Source organism: Carassius gibelio, chromosome B7, assembly GCF_023724105.1.
Source record: "Carassius gibelio isolate Cgi1373 ecotype wild population from Czech Republic chromosome B7, carGib1.2-hapl.c, whole genome shotgun sequence".
NCBI lineage: Eukaryota > Metazoa > Chordata > Actinopteri > Cypriniformes > Cyprinidae > Carassius > Carassius gibelio.
The window spans coordinates 13,893,351-13,911,924 of NC_068402.1; the positions used below are offsets into that span (position 1 = coordinate 13,893,351).

At 35.7% G+C, this 18,574-nt stretch overlaps 1 long non-coding RNA gene across 1 annotated transcript; it reads left to right on the forward strand.

Annotated features, from left to right (window-relative positions):
* Positions 1 to 35: 35 nt before the first annotated feature.
* Positions 36 to 17,524, forward strand: LOC127961448 (uncharacterized). Its single transcript, XR_008154449.1, has 3 exons — positions 36 to 1,027; positions 16,600 to 17,064; positions 17,197 to 17,524. It is a non-coding gene; the product is annotated as an uncharacterized LOC127961448 (long non-coding RNA).
* The last annotated feature ends 1,050 nt before the right edge of the window (positions 17,525 to 18,574 follow it).

Genomic DNA, 18,574 nt, shown 5'->3' on the forward strand with positions numbered 1-18,574 from the left:
CTTGATGCTCGTTTTCAGAAAATTGTATTATATTAACTATAATAATGAAAAGTTTATAATCAAATAATGAAAAGTAAATAATCAGATCAGAAATTGAGGGATTTTGCATAAGGGTCGTTTCTGTTGTAATTGTTTTTAATGTAGTAAGATAGTAAAATAATATTTGTATGTGACGTATAAACCTAAGCATCATATCAAAGTTGCTAAATGTAAATTTTACCCCAGGCTATAGTCATATAGTACATTATAAATAAATAACCTCTCTAAATAAATTTATTTTACATGATTTTAACAATCACATGACATTATGTTGCATTTCCCATTTTTTAAAAATATAGATTTCTGATATTGCAATAATTGCTGTTATATTTAGTATTTAAATCATACTAAACTTCAGGTTGTGTCATTCCTAAAACTCCTTTTCTGTGTTTGCTTCATGTGATATTTTGAAAAAAGAAGGAGAAAAACATCAGTCTAATTGGAAAATGTTTGCAGTCTTTGTTTCTTTCTTTCTTTTTTACATTTCTGTGAGCTATTAATTAAATTGCTGGCATCTTTAAACTGACTGTCATGATAAAGATCTCGGCGTGAGATTAGCCATGACACTAGACATCTGACCTCAAAGTAATTATTTGCAAAAAATGCTGACTAACAAATTACAAATTTACATGTGTATATATAGCCTATATATTTATGGAGTCTGCCCTACGACTGTATTTACAGACTTGTTTCCCACAGAAGAGATGAAGATTGTCTGGCTTGCTCTTTTCCTGTCAGCTCATTGTGAGCTGAGTTTAACTTTGATCAGGAAACACATTTTTATCAGTTATGCTAAGACTTGGAGTGAAGCTCAAAAGTTTTGCAGAGAGAATTATGCCGACCTGTCCACCATAGACAGCGATGAGGAGCTTACAAGGTTCAAAAGTGATTCAAATGATCAGAAAGCAGATAGCACAGAGAGCTGGGTTGGACTGAACAAACTCTCTGCTGACCATCAATGGGTGTGGAGTGATGGAAGCACAGAAAGGTCTATGCCATGGAAGTCTGGTCAACCAAATGAGCCAGGGACAGCCTTTTGCAGTAAGAGTTCAGGTGGGGAACTGTATGATTATGCTTGTGATATGAAGTACCCTTTTTTCTGTTATAAGTGGGTGCCTGAACTGATCCTGGTAACGGAGAAGAAGAGCTGGGAGGAGGCGTTAGAACACTGCAGGTCTCAACACTCTGACCTGGCCTCTCTGCCAACCAGTTTACATCTCTTCCAAGCCAATAACAAGACAGCAGACATGCAAACCGACGGCGTGTGGACAGGTCTGCACTTCCTGGCAGGTTCCTGGTTCTGGGTCAGTGGGGAGTCTCTGGGAAATTTGGTTCAGCTGCCGGAATGCCCCGCCAGTCCCCTTTACTGTGGATCTCGAAACCTAGCAGCTAAACGTTGGGAGAGCAGAGACTGTGAAACTAAACTAAACTTTGTATGTTATTAAAGATCAGGGTAAGAACCATATCATATATATGTCAGTTGTGTCTGTTTGTTTAATATAAAATAATTTTATTTTAATACAATAAATACAATTAAAACGTGTATATATATTTCACAGACATGCAGATATTGCTATAAATAAAGTTAGCATTCATATAATCCAGTAGAATACTGAAGCAGTCATAGTAATGTAGTATTTTGTGTTTTGTTTTGTCTTCCCCGGAGGAGTTGAGAAGAGCGAAAGATGTAAACCAATTAAGAAATTCTAAAATGTCAAAGTAGTCCTTTATTTGATTTTAAAAATGTGAATATGCACAATGTCTATAGTTTATTTAAAAGTAGTGCTGTAGTACTTGTGTTCCAGTTTATGCATTGTATATTTCTATATGCTATGTTTATGTTATTTAAATTATGAAAAATGGTTGTAAATGTGAATGCATGCTGCTTGAAAAATGCCTGATGATGCATCACTTTGCACTTACAAAAACTATAATTTTAATGAGAGTGTATTGATGTTATAGATTTACAGAACTTTTGGAAGCTATGTTGACGTGTTTTTCATTTGGAAACAATTATTATTATTATTTTATGTTACCTGTGAGTTTGACATTTGAAACAAAGATAATTTGAAGATCATTAAACTATTCAAAAAAATAGAAATGACTATGAATAAAAAAACTGAAATATCAATTGCAATAAAAAGTTTAATTTAAATTGTTAAAATAAAATAGTTGTATACTTGTTTTTCTTTTTGACATCTTGCATACCTTATAAACAAGAAACTAAAGTACATTTATTAACACCCAAACTCTATCAGACATCTTGAGACTGCTATTAGTATCCTTGTAAAGTTTACATAAACACACTGATAAAGGGCACTTTAACGCAAAGTAAAAAAAAAAAAAAAAAGTTGGATACTCATGCTAAGCATGGACAAGGTTTCAAAAAACAATTTGGATGTATGACAAAATATTCTGTGCCAAAAATCTTGCTTCCGGGCTCATACAAGTTTCAGAGTGTTTTTTTCAATTGTGGCTCTTCATGAACGAGGGTGGAACTCCTAATATGGTAATTTCTCCTAGAGCAAGAGCAAGTCCATCAACGTGCTTCATCCAGCAGCAGTGCTGCACGGGTATTGCTTGGGAAGAAAGAATGTCTCCAAGGAAGTGTGTTTTTGGTTGTAACGAAAAGATAACTTTGTTCAGCTTCCTAAAGAACCCACCGTTATGTAAACAGTGGATACAGTTTGTTTTTCTGGGGCAGCAACAGAGTTTCAAACGTGTGTTTAAAGGGATAGTTCACCCAAAAATTAAAATAATATCATTAATAACTAACCATCATGTTGTTTCAAACCAGTAATACATCCATTTATCTTTGGAACACAGTTTAAGATATTTGAGATTTAGTCCGAGAGCTCTGTCCCTCTATTAAACTGTGTGTACAGTATACTGTCCATGTCCAGAAAGGTAAGAAAAACATCATCATAGTAGTCCATGTGACATCAGAGGGTCAGTTAGAATTTTTTGAAGTATCGAAAATACATTTTGGTCCAAAAATAGCAAAAACTATGACTTTATTCAGCATTGTCTTCTCTTCCGTGTCTGTTGTAAGACAGTTCAAAACAAAGCAGTTTGTCATATCTGGTTCACGAACGAATCATCCGGAACTTTTTGAACCAGTTCACCAAATCGAACTGAATCGTTTTAAACGGTTCACGAATTTATTTATCTTTTGGGTGGTAGGAAATTCAATAAATTAATACTTTTATTCAGAAAGGAATAATATTTTGATGTTACATGCTTTACGACTCTTCAAGTGCCTTATATGTTGTCCCCTGGTATGTTTGCCATTGTTCCCCTTTTGGGTCTGCTGCTTTGTCACCCGCTAAATCCAGAATTACTTGGAGTAATCCATTTAAAAAAGAATAGTAGTTTTTCTCTCTTTGTTATGCAACGGTGGATTGATTATTCTTTATCAACATGAAAGCCTGTTCTTTTATGTATTTAAATTATATATTGCAAAACTATCCCCCACCCCTACCAATAAATAAATATATATATATATATAGAGAGAGAGAGAGAGAGAGAGAGAGAGAGAGAGAGAAAGAGAGAGGGAAAATACATGCTGTCTGTACCAAATGGTAAGCAGTTTTCTACTGATTTAATTACCTTTCATGATTCTTTAGTCTCTAAACAGAACAATCATAAACCTAAGACATTTCTGCTGTTCATAAAGGTAATTGATGTATTAGATGTAAGACTGATTTTTGATATAAGATATAATTTTGTTTGATTCTGTTTTTTTATGACTCTATATTCCTGTGCTGTCAATAAAATAAAAAAATTAATTAATTAATAAAAAAAAAAAAAACAGCGCCACACATTGAGATACAGTGTGTACTAGCGCCATCTTGTGTTGCAAATCTGTGAACGGACTTGTAATTAGACGAGTGGTGTTCACTACAGATCTAAATGGGCCAAATGAGTGGTCCTCTGTAGAACTTATGGGTGGAACCTGAGTACGAGTATTCACACCTACTTTGTCTGGAACGCAGCATGATATTCTCTAACATTCACTGTTGTCTGAGCATGTATATTCTTGTTCGGTCCAACGTTTCAGTTCTCTGTTATAATGTTTTCTACTTTCATGTATCACAAACCCGCGGGTCTCATACAAAACCACAGGAGGTGGCATCTAGCGTCTCTGTTACCTACACTCAACGGCCACTTTATTAGTTACTTCTGTTCAATTGCTTGGTAACACAAACTGCTAATCAGCCAATCACATGGCAGCAACTCAATGCATTTAGGCGTCTGGATGTGGTGAAGACGACTTGCTGAAGTTCAAACCGGGCATGAGAATGGGGGAGAAAGGGGATTCAAGTGACTTTAATATGGAATGGTTGTTGGTGCCAGTCTGGTGCTGGTCTGATATTCACACACATCCATCTCTAGCGTTTACAGAGAATGATCCAAAAATGAGAAAATATCCAGTGAGGGGGAGTTGTGTGGACGAAAATGCCTAGTTGATGTCAGAGGAGAATGGGCAGACTGGTTAGAGATCATAAAAAGGTAAGGCACAGTAACTCAAATAACCACCCTTTATAACTAAAGTATGCAGAATACCATCTCTGAACACACAACACGAACACGAAGAATGGCATCTACGCTAATATTTGTCTGTTTCTCTCTTGTTCCGAGGTCACCGTGGCCACCAGATCCAGTCTGTATCCAGATCAGAGGGTCACTGCAGTCACCCGGATCCAGTACGTTTCCAGACCAGATGGTGGATCAGCACCTAGAAAGGACCTCTACTGCCCTGAAAGACAGCGGAGACCAGGACAACTAGAGCCCAGATACAGATCCCCTGTAAAGACCTTGTCTCAGAGGACCACCAGGACAAGACCACAGGAAACAGATGATTCTTCTGCACAATCTGACTTCGCTGCAGCCTGGAATTGAACTACTGGTTTCGTCTGGTCAGAGGAGAACTGGCCCCCCAACTGAGCCTGGTTTCTCCCAAGGTTTTTTTCTCCATTCTGTCACCGATGGAGTTTCGGTTCCTTGCCGCTGTCGCCTCTGGCTTGCTTAGTTGGGGTCACTTCATCTACAGCGATATCATTGACTTGATTGCAAATAAATGCACAGACACTATTTAAACTGAACAGAGATGACATCACTGAATTCAATGATGAACTGCCTTTAACTATCATTTTGCATTATTGAGACACTGTTTTCCAAATGAATGTTGTTCAGTGCTTTGACGCAATGTATTTTGTTTAAAGCGCTATATAAATAAAGGTGATTGATTGATTGATTACACTAAGTCTGAGGAATAGTTCAGCAAGCCAATTGTGTAACAAACTAGCAGTACATCATACTATGAAGACATTAGCTTTCTTGGCAGACATCTTTACAATTTATTTTATAAATTCAGAACTTTAAGTGAATATAAGTTATGCAAAAGTTGTTTGTATAATGGTACTGATCTCGATACATTTTAAACCAGTTCCCTTACAGTCGGTCACTCTCGGTGTCATGTCAGATGACCAAAGAATTGGGATCCCAATAATCCGACAATAATCCCAATCTGGGAATGTTGCATGGTGTATAGTTACAAATGATAAAACAAAAAGTTATACGATTTGTATTAGAATTATAAATTTTAAAGTTGTATTTTTTACATCCATTTTAATATCTGTAATGTAATATATAAATATAACACTGTAATGTATACATTTAGTATTATAGATTTTTAAAGATTTTGCTATAATTTATCGTATCTTATGTCATGAGTCTTGGCCCTGATTTTCTCCCTCTCACCACAAGAGGTCGCCATCTCCCGTCTTCCCTGACTCCATTCCCTAAACTCTAGACACCTGTCACTTATTACACCCTTAGCTGTTCCCCATTGTCATGGACTATTCCTACACCACACTCCCACTACTCTGTCTGGCTTATTAATTATTTATTGAAGGTTTCGGTTGATGCAAGCACCTTCTGTTGCCGTATTTGTGTCCCAGTCCTGTTCTTGTTCGAGTTGTTTTTCAGATCTTGATGATCTGTTTTGCTTTGTCTGTTTTAGTTTTTCAAATAAACCTAAAATTGGACCCACACCCCTGTGTACACAGTGTTTTCCCTTACCACACAGTAAAAAAAAATTCTGCTAAATATTGTAATCTGCATGTTCACTCATTTCACTCAAAAAATGACTTAAAAAAAGACTTATAGCCCACATGCCTCAGCATTGCGTTCAGAAATGTAAATGCATTAATCCTCTGACATTCTTCTTTACAAATCCTCGTTTTGTACATCTAATTAGTGATCGTTGTTTTGTTTTGATCTCTCTGCTGCGTTTCCTTGTGCATCACTTCTGAGCGGCGCATACGCAAAGCTGACATCATACGTCATTTCCCTGGAACTGCTTTGTTTACAACTGTGAGCTCAAGATAGATTAAAGTGACTATTACGTTTTGAATAAGGATATTTTTCTTACAAAAACCCATCGATTTGCTACAGGAGGCATTTGTTCACCCCTCTGGAGCCATGTGTGACACTTTTTTTTTTTAATTGATGAGCTTTTTATTATACTTCTCATGGACTGATGCAGTGCAACCCCCGCTGAGTTGCATCAAACTGCTTGAAAGATCAAAGACAATTTTTAAAACAACTCCAAATGAATTTATCTGAATGAACAAAGTCTTATACACCTAGGATGACTTCAGGGTGAGTAATTTATGGCTTAATTTTCATTTTTGGAAGAACCAACCCTTTAAATTTTATTTACAGAACTTTTTGTGCATTTTTTCTATCAGTTTAGACTTGAATAAAGAGAGAAAACTTGCACTTAACCTTTTCACAGGCATTTTTTTTTCATAGTTATACAGATATTGTGATGGATCTTTATAGGATTGTCTTCTAGCAATATATTGATTATCGCAGAATTGCTGTATTCTTGATAGGCAAGGCAAGGCAAGTTTATTTATATAGCACATTTCGTACACAATGGTAATTCAAAGTGCTTTACATAAAAGAAAGTAAAATAATCATGAAGAAAAATAATAACAAAAATAAAAACAAGCAATTTTAAAACTTTGGAAATGATTGAAAAACTGACTTATTTATAATGAAATAAAAACAGTTAAAAATGAAAAGGATTTTACATAAAATACAGTGAATACGTAAAATACAGTGCAATCAGTTCAGACATCGCACAGTGCTCATTCAATAAATGCACAGTTAAACAGATGAGTTTTGAGTCTAGATTTAAATGTGATTAATGTTTTAGCACATCTGGGCCCGTATTCATAAAGATTCTAAGAATCCTCTCAGAAACTCTTAATTTAGCTTAAAAACTTTGACGTAGGAGTCTTAGCTTAAGAGCGATTCGGGACTGATCTGAGAGCAACTCTGAGTATGGAAAAGACAAAAAAACATTTTAATCTTAGTGAGGAGGCGGGGTTGACCCCGTTGCTATGTATGACACAATCTTTTTAAGACTGTGATTGGTTGGTTGTCCAAGAAGGAAAAAAAAGTGATTTTAAGTATAGGGTCTATTCTAATTCTCACTTTGAATTTACATGCGTAATTTTTCCTATTTGACCATTCTCTCTCTCTCTCTCTCTCTCTCTCTCACACACACACACACACACGCACACACACACACACATTATATGTGTGTATATAAATCCTTTTTTATTTACCATGCTTTTAATTTCCTATAAGGTATTTAATTTATTGGTTTTAATGTATCAAACATGGAATCAAAACCAAGAAGGCCGAGAAAGCCAAACTGGACAGAGGAACAGTGTTTACTATTAGCCCAGTTAGTGGATGAACACAAGGCCATTCTTAAAGGAAAATTCGGGCCGGGTGTCACAGCAAGGGTCAAGAAGCAGACATGGGAGTGTATACGGTAGCACAAACTATTAATGGTTCATTCCCCCTGCTTGTGCGCACCTATAACCCTGCTATATTCATAAATGCATGAATGTCCAGTGGAAACTAAATGAACTGCGACACAATAAGATGTTCTGAAAGTGCTGTAATTGTTTGTGTTTGTGTTGAAGGTTGTGACAGACCCAAATCATCACTATTGCATTTTTGCATTTTCCCAGTTGCCAAATATCGTAATGTAGTGATTACTTTAATTTCTGGTGCTATGGCATTTCTGCGCTGTGTCGGAGAGGTTAGCACATCTCTAATAAGATCAGTCACAAACATGATCCCTGCACGATCTAATCTATAGCGTCTTATTAACTCACTGTCATCCATTGTCTGCAACACATTTCTTCTGCCTCTTCGTCTTCCTGCCATTTTCTCCTCTGCTAAAGAAACTCTTAAGCCTCTTAAAAGTCCTCGTCTGTGCTCCTAACAAGTTTGACCTTAAGACTTCTTTTAAGGGTTAAGATGCTTTCTGAATTACTTTTTTCTTTACTAGAATTTTTTCTTTAACTTAAGAGTAAACGGCCACATTTTTAAGAATTTTCTTAAAATTTTGTCACTAGGAGCTACTTTTTGCAGTAAGATTCTTTATGAATATGGACCCTGATCTCTTCTGGAAGCTGATTCCAACTGCGGGCAGCATAGTAACTAAAGGTGGACTCCCCTTGTTTTGTGTGAACTCTTGGTATTTCTAACTGACTTGATCCTAATGAGTGGTCTGTTGGGTTTATATTCAGTGAACATATCTGCAATACATTTTGGAGTAAAAGTACTTTAAAATCAATCCTAAATGTAACTGGCAGCCAGTGTAGGACCTGAGGACTGGTGTAATATGCTCAGATTTTCTGGTTCTAGTCAGTATCCTGGCTGCAGCGTTCTGGATGAGCTGCAGCTGTCTAATGGTCTTTTTGGGAAAGCCTGTGAGGAGCCCATTACAATAGTCCATCCTGCTGGTGATAAAGGCATGAACAAGTTTCTCCAAGTCTTGAATGGAAACAAAACATCTAATTCTTGTAATTTTTATTAGATGATAGTATGCTGATTTAGTTACTGCTTTGACGTGACTACTGAAACTAAGGTCTGTCTCCAGAATCACACCAAGATTTTTGACTTGATTTTTAGTTGTTTGACCCCTAGAGTCAAGGTATGCATTCACCTTGAAAATTTTATCTTTGTTTCCAAATTCAATAACTTCAGTTTTTTCCTTGTTTAACTGAAGAAAGTTCTGGCACATCCAACTATTAATTTCATCAATACATTGGCAGAGGGAGTCCATGGGGCTGTAGTTTGGAGATAAGGCTAGGTAAATCTGGGTATCATCAGCATAGCTGTGATAGGCAATTTGGTTCTTTCTCATTATTTGACTTAGTGGGAGCATATACAGGCTAAACAAGAGCAGTGCAAAAATTGAGCCTTGTAGGACTCCGCCTGTCATGGGCATCAACTTAGACTTATGCTCTCCTAGACTCACATGATAGCCTCTTCTTTCTAAGTATGAGACCATTTGAGTACCATTCCAGAAAGCCTGACCCAGTTTTCCAGTCTCTCTTGTAGTATGTTATGAGTTGTGATTCAGATCGTATCATGAGGTACCCTGCGATTCCAGATCCTATCACAATCTGGCATGAAGGGGAGATTAAGGCAGAAGATTTTGTTCAAACAAACAAAAGACGCTAATCCAAACTTGGAGCAACCACTGAAGCAAACATAACAGCTTTGAATACAAAGTCAATACAGGACAAGGAAAGAGAACATCTCCGGTTATTAACGTAACCTTGGTTCACTGAGAGCAGGAACAAGACATCACAGAGACATTTCTCGGTTATGGGAACTCCTTCCCTTCCAACCTTTCCTGAAGTCCTATTGGTTCACGACAGTCCAAATGACTGGCCTAATGTTGCGAAGTATGCAAATCACATGCAAATACTGATGACCTCGAGAGGCAGTATAAAATGCAGTGCACGTGACAATTACATCATAATTTGATACTAAACGCTGCTTAGTTGTCGAGCAACAAACATGGCAACTTCCATGATGTCTTGTTCCCCCTCACAGGGAACGTCACAGTTACTGTTATGTCTGGGGTGGAAAGAAAGGCAAAGAATCCAATAGTGAATTAATGACAGAGGTTTATTATACTCAGGCACTCATGAAATGATAAATGACAGTTTCGCTGGACGAAGCTGGGCTCTGAGGCAGGCTGGCAGGCTGAGGATACCACCGCTCAGGACAGTGACGCAGAGAAGTGCACTAGAGACAGGTCCAAGAGGGTATACAGGGAGGCCAGAAAGATTTAGCCTTCTCGCCCCCCTAAGGAGCCTGTGTGCCTCGTAGACGTGCTCTCGCTGAAGTAATGGTATCAATTACCTCCTGGGGTAGGTCACCTAGAACTTCCACGTCCCATTCAGGGACGTCTCTGGAGATGCAAACATGTCTACTTGAGCAGCTCCGAAAAGTTTCTAAATAAGCTGGACCATCTGGGGATGGAGTATCCATTTCAAGGACAGTGCAGCTCATGACCGCTTGTTGGCTGCCTGGTTGTGCAAGCCCGGAATGTGAATGGCACAAAGCTACCTCAAATGCTTCTGACTCCAGAGGAGGAGGTGGCTGGTGAGTTGCGACACCACAGGTCCAGCAGCTCACGTCTTTGGCAGCCCAGCTGTCCCTCTACGCACCCTTCCTGGACCCACGAGGCGACACAAGCGAGCATGTACGGGGAAGAGACCGGTCTCCCGAGGAGAGGCGCGTTTGGCTCCTTCTGGAGCAGTATTATTTGGTAGACAAACACGTACTATTATCAATACAGCATTGTTCCCCAAACATTTCCTTTTTCAATAATATGAAGCTATTCTACTTTGCTATTTTATTCTGCTTGTTGCATCCAATTGCTCTCCTAGAAGTGATAAGGCTTCATCAGTGTAATTTTACTTATGTAAGTAATCCATTCTGTAATTTTGTATTTTCTTTTTGTAATTCAAATTAATAATGATTCTAACCTTAATTTAACTTCATCTCCTGTATTAAATTTGTTAGGTATGCCTTTAGGTTGACCAATTGAATTTATATAATATGCAGGGTCTTTTTTATTAGTTAAGTCAAGTCAAGTTGAGCTTTATTGTCATTCCGCTACATGTGTGGACATACAGTGGAACAAAATGCAATCCAGGTATTCCCCTCTGATGAGCAAACCTCAACTGTGAGCTGTAAACAGTTTATAAGCCATATTCTTAGGTTGTTTAACAAAGTGAAGGAGAATATTCTGACATAATGACACTGCCTCTCTAGCTTGTCAGTATTTTCATGCGATTTGCATATTTTGCAACAATTTGGAATGGCGTGAGCCAATAGGACTTCAGGAAAGGTTGGAAGGGAAGGAGTTCCCATAATGGAGAAATGTATCCTTGATGTCTCATGAAAGTTTGAGAGGGAACTGAGGCCTTATGCTGTGAGTTTCCTAATCAGAAATTAGTCGTGAATGCCACTCAAGTCGTATTTACTACTGGGAAATTCAGAAATAATTTTGACATCAGAGTTTCTGAGTTAGGCGGGCCAAAAAACTTTAAACATGGTGGAAGGGACAACCATTGCTACTGTCAGTGCTATTCTCACAACAAATTTGACTTGTTGCCAAATTATTTATAGGCTTTATATGAACGATCAACTGAAGAAAATTGTATGTTTTATAAGCAGTGAAATAAGCATGTATATGACAAAAATTCCATAATTGTCAGCAAACTGCATATGTAGCGCGGTGAATGTTTATAATAGTCAACCAATGGGATGCTACATTTTATTCTTTCTGACAACAAAGCACTTGAATACAACAAGTTCATAATCACAACTTCACAAGTGGGAAATAGGAATAGGATTTTCGATAGCACGTTAAAGCTGCATTGAACACACAGTGCTAACAAAGGAAACTAGATGGGACAAAGGTGAAAAGAATCCATAATAAGGAAAGCCAAATCAGTAACTATGACAAATGATGAGTGGCAACATAGAACAATATTAGCCCATGAAAACAGAACATAAAATTAACTCTTTCTTTCTTTCATTCTCACCAACATTTATTCAACTATTAATACAGATATACAAAGCTTAAATATAATTTTAGCTCTTTCTTTATTTTATTCATTTTTATTTTATATTTTAAATTCAAGTTATTAAAATATAAAAGGACATCTTCAAGTCTTATCAGGTCATTATCCAAATTTTGTATATTGGAATATACAGTAAAAGTCATGACCGATTATCACAAGAAGAAATAAATCGATAAATAAATAAATAAATTAATAAATAATACACAAATGAGTAAATAAAACGTAAATTAATTTAATGTAGACTCCATAAATGTAATAAATACAATACAAAAATAAACAAATAAATTAATAAAATAAAGCCCTGTGGTGAATTTGGGCATCCATCCAACATGATTTTCTGAGGGATAGGTAGCAACCCCGCGATCCTAGAAAGTGGTCTGGGGAATGGTGGATGGTTGAATGGAATTTGATGTTTTTTACATAATTTAATTTAATAATGCATTATGTATTTTTATTTGTGCAAATTTGGTGCTCCACACTGAGTAGATATATCTATGCAAAGATTGCAGAGGAAAAACACAAGATTGCATTAGACATGCAAAAATGGAAACAGTAGACCTACATTTAACAGTAAAATGTCTGACATCATTATCCCAAATATTTAACCATTCAAACTCAATGCTTTCCATTAGTCTTAACCTATCAATGTGGCATTTGAGTGCTATAACACAAAACATATTCACTTCTTTATATATTTATAAAACAAATATTTATATATATATATATTTTTTTAAATATTTTATTTATTGGGTTTTTAACAGTTACAATTACAGTACAATACGATCTTCCCTCCCCTCCCTCCCACAGCTTAAGAAAAAAACCAAAACAAACAAAAAAATTATATATATTATAGTATATTAAAAATAATAATTAAAATCTTGAGACAAAACACATTCTAGATTTCCCAGCATTGACAGCAAAGGAACCAAGTGTTCCACATTCCCTAGAAGAATTGGCACATCTTCATAAAATACATAGATCACACATTATAAGCTAGTCCAGAAAACAAGAGAACTGACACACACACAAAAATAAAATAATAATATAGTGGTTTAACAGAAACAGATATTTATAAAGGACCGGCATGCACATATTAAAAAATAAAAATAAAAATAAATAAATAAATAAAAAACACAGAAGGATGATATAATGAGGGGGAATTGAGGCAGGGGAGCTCTTAAAATATCGTATAAAGGGGGACCATATATCTTGAAACTTACGTTTCGAACCCCGTATCATGTATTTAATCTTTTCGAGTTGAATGTAAGACATCACTTCTTTCAAGCAGCTGCTATGTGTTGGAGGGTCTGTCCTTTTCCACTGAAATAATATTAAACGCCTTGCCAGTAATGTAGTGAAGGCGATAACAGAACAAATATCTTTCCTAAGTCCTATACCCTCGGGAGCAACACCAAAAATGCACATTAAAGGTGCTGTAGGGAAGTTTTGGAAAAAAAAATATTTTTTACATATTTATTAAACCTGTGATTATGTCCTGACAGTAGAATATGAGACAGATAATCTGTGAAAAAAATCAAGCTCCTCTGGCTCCTCCCAGTGGTCCTATTGCCATTTGCAGAAACTCCATCGCTCCCGGTAAAAAATAATCAATCAGAGCTGCAGTCAGTAACTTTGTTTGTGTTCAAAATGTAGAAAAAATGTATATAATAAGCGAGTACACCATGAATCCATTTTCCAAACCGTGTTTTTTGCTTGTCCTGAATCACTAGGGTGCACCTATAATAAGTGTTTATATTCGGACTATTTTAGATTGCTTCGGGGATACCGCGGCGGAGTAACCCAGTATCTTTGTGATTCGGCTACGATGTTCTTCCGCAAGACGCAAGCAGTTCTGTTTATTAACCGCTAGAGCGTCAAAAGTTCCGCAGCTTTAAGGGATCAGGGTCAAATATTTATATATTTTTAAAAAGACATTTACATTCTAGTTCTCTATAAAAAAATACTCACCCAGTTTTAGGACAAAAAAAAAAAAAAAAAAAAAAAAAAAAAAAAAAAAATATATATATATATATATATATATATATATATATATATATATATATATATATATATATATATATATATATATATATATATGTTTGCGATATTGTTGCACATTTAATAAAGAACTTGTTGTTGTTGATACTTATTTTCAGAAAATGCCATTATATTAACTATAATAATGAAAAGTATATAATAAAATAATGAAAAGTAAGTAATAAAATTTTGATTTGGCATTTGAGGTCAGACATTTTCCATTTGTCTGTGTACTTTTGCATGCATTTTGCATAAGTTTTGTTTTTGTGGTAATTGTTTTTAATGTAGTAAAGACATTTGCATCTGACTATAAGCCTAAGCATAATATCAAAGTTGTTAAAGTGCCCCTATTATGGGTAATGAAAGGTTCATATTTTGGTTTTGTGACTCACCAACAACAGTTTGACTCTCTCAGTGACAATGATATGTTTAACGATTTATTTTTCCAAACCCCTCCTTTGCATGACGCTGCACTGCGGTGATTGGTCTGATGACCCAGTCTATCGCGAATGGTCTACTGCGTGCAGCACAGGTCAATAACAGAAGGCCATTGTAAGGTCCACACACTCCGTCCTAGGAAGGTATCCGGTGCTGGCTGAAGGTTTCTTGCGTTGTTCAGTCTATTCAGTGCGCAAAGTTATTCAATTTAAGTTCAATTCTAATCTGACTCCATTTTAATATGAACTCGAATTTAGGTGGAAAGGCAAATTGGTTGATTGTCTCTAAGTATTATTCTTCTTCTTCTGACATTTGATTATTCTAGTTAACTCTTTACTTTATATTTACTCATTCATTAGGAATCTATGTTGCTCAGGGTGTATTATACCGGCTGATGTATACATTTACCCCACGATCACAAACTCTCCAGTCTGATCATTAGTCAGAGGTTATGACTAACTATTTAACACCTATGTAACAACATAGCTAAAGCTCTAACAGCCCCCTATAATTAATCTTATTATATAACAACTTGAATATAGTAAGACAATAACCAGATGTTATGGCTAGTACTATGAACTATGCCCAAACCATGCTAATACTCCAATAGTATTTTGTCTAGCAGCAAAAGTAACAATTTATTATCAGTCAGGAAAGTATTATGCCAATTACATAGCCAATTCATAGATATCAAATCAAAACAAAACATCAAATTCTTAAAGATTAATCTAAGAGTAAAAGATGCATACCTGAAAAATACATAATATGAAGTGTGTGGACACACTTCATGCTATGGGCTCTTTCTTGCTACAGAAGGCCTTGATCCTCTTGCAACATTTCCTTAAGTATCTCAGACCAAGAAAAACATCCCCTGAGATGGAGACAGGAACTAACAATTGGAATATGCATTAACTCAGGTCCCAAACCTGGGTGGTTTACTACTCAATGGCAACAGAAGGTCATTTACATGGAGGACCCTGGGAAAGGGCACTCCCATTACAGGAATCAGGACCTGGATATAAATATGCTAATATGCTAATGTTTCAGTTTGACATCACCTTGAAACAGCTAAAGATCCATTTTAAAAATGATTTGTTTTCATGACTCGGTGGCGACTCTTTCTTTTGAAAGACAATAACTTTATACACGGTGAAATTTTAGATTAAAAACTTTGCATAATGTTTTCATTCACTTAGAGCTATGTTACACACTGCATGAAAGATAATTTTCAAAAATCCATAATAGGGGTAGGGTCTCTTTAAATGTAAATTTAACCCTATAGTAAAATAGTAAATTGTAAATATATAACCTCTCTAAATAAAATTATTTTACATGATTTTAACAATCGCATGACATTATGCCCCATTTAAAAAATGTTCTTTATATAGATTCCTGTTATTGCAATAATTGCTGTTAAATTGTTAAATTGTGTTTAAATAATACAAAACTACAGTTTGTGTCATTCCCAATACTCCTTTTCTCTGTTTGTTTCATCTGGTATTTTGGAAAGAAGGAGAAAAACATCAGTCTAATAGGAAAATGTTTGCAGTGTCTTTGTGTCTTTCTGTTTAAAATTTCTGTGAGCTATTAATTAAATTGCTGTATTAAAGCCTCTTAAAACTCAGTGTCATGATAAAGATCTGGGTGTGACACTAGTCTTTACAGTCTGCGTTCTGCGTTGGTGATATCTGACCTCAAAGTGAATATTTGCAAAAAATAATACTGACTAACAAATTACAAATTTACATGTGTATATATAGCCTGTATATTTATGGAGTCTGTCTTATGACTGTATTTACTGACTCTTCCCAGAAGAGATGAAGATTGTCTGGGTTGCTCTTTTCCTGTCAGCTCATTGTGAGCTGAGTTTAACTTTGATCAGGAAACACATTTTTATCAGTTATGCTAAGACTTGGAGTGAAGCTCAAAAGTTTTGCAGAGAGAATTATGCCGACCTGTCCACCATAGACAGCGATGAGGAGCTTACAAGGTTCAAAAATGATTCAAATGATCAGAAAGCAGATAGCACAGAGAGCTGGGTTGGACTGAACAAACTCTCTGCTGACCATCAATGGGTGTGGAGTGATGGAAGCACTGAAAGGTCTATGCCATGGAAGTCTGATCAACCAGACGAGCCAGAGACAGCCTTTTGCAGTAAGAGTTCAGGTGGGGAACTTTATGATTATGCTTGTGATATGAAGTACCCTTTTTTCTGTTATAAGTGGGTGCCTGAACTGATCCTGGTAACGGAGAAGAAGAGCTGGGAGGAGGCGTTAGAACACTGCAGGTCTCAACACTCTGACCTGGCCTCTCTGCCAACCAGTTTACATCTCTTCCAAGCCAATAACAAGACAGCAGACATGCAAACCGACGGCGTGTGGACAGGTCTGCGCTTCCTGGCAGGGTCCTGGTTCTGGGTCAGTGGGGAGTCTCTGGGAAATTTGGTCCAGCTGCCGGAATGCCCCGCCAGTCCCCTTTACTGTGGATCTCGAAACCTAGCAGCTAAACGCTGGGAGAGCAGAGACTGTGAAACTAAACTTAACTTTGTATGTTATTAAAGATCAGGGTAAGAACCATATCATATATATGTCAGTTGTGTCTATTTGTTTAATATATATATTTTTTAAAAATTACGTTGTTGATACAATAAAAAAATATATATATGTCATATTAATGTAGTATATTGTGTTTTGTTTAGTCTTCCTCGGAGGAGCTGAGAAGAGTGCGAGAAATAAACAGATGAAGAAATTCCAAAAACATCAAAGTAGACCTTTATTTGACTTAAAATCAGTGAATCTGCTTTATGTCTATAGTTTATGTAAAAGTAGTGGTGTAGTATTTAGGTTTATGCATTGTATATCTCTATATGCTATGTTTATGTTATTTAAAATATGAAAAAGGGTCGTAGATGTGAACATGTTACTTGAAAAACACCTGATGATGCATCACTTTACACTTTGTAACACTAACTATACTTTTAGTTAGAGTGTATTGATGTCATAGATTTACCTTTTAGAAGCAATTTTTATATGCTTTTCATCATTTAAAGCATTTGGAAACAATTTTTTATGTTTTTTGTTTGACATTTGAAACAAATTCATTTGAAGATCATTAACTGTTTTGGAAAATATACTCAACAATAAATGGAAATATTGAAAAATAAATTGCAAAAAAAAAAGTTTGATTTAAATTGTTGTCCTCTTTAACAACTTACATACACCTTATGCACAAGAAACTTGCATACACCTTATGCACAAGAAACAGCTTGAATAAATAATACACAGTCAAAATGTGAAATATAATATACAAATAAGCAATCACTTAATGGATAATTTTAATTTCAATGATTTATTGAACTGAGACGGATCAACATTCATTACAATAGAGAAATTAAAAGCATGAATTTATCAAATAATGTGAAAACATGAGTGTTTTAATGCTACAGTGAACATTCGGAGTATTATGTGACCCTGGATCACAAAACCAGTCACTGTGGTATATTTTTAGCAATAGCCAAAAAAAAAAAAAAAAACCTTATATTGGTCAAAATTATGGATTTTTCTTTTATGACAAAAATAATTAGGATACTATGTAAAGATCATGTGAAGATATTTTGTAAATCTCCTACTGTGAATATATCACACATAAATTCTTCGTTAGTAATATGCAATGCTAAGAACTTCATTCGGACAACTTTAAAGGAGATTTTCTCAGTATTCCTCATATTCCCTCACATTCCAGATTTTCAAATAGTTGTATCTGGGCAAAATATTGTCCTATCCTAACAAACCATACATCAATGGAAAGCTTATCTATTCAGATTTTATATTATGTATGAATCTCAATTTCGATTTTCAATTTTTGAAAATTTACAACTCAGGACTGGTTTTGTGGTCCAGGGTCACATATAAGCATTCATGTCAGTGACCCTTTAAGAGTAATACTTCCCATTAGAGTTATATACAGCAGTGTCACTCATAGAATTTTTTCTAGTAAATATGTTTTTTCCTAGTCCCAGCTATTGCACACCCATTTTACTATGCAAAAGTGTCCAGAGGAAAAACATTTTTTTTATA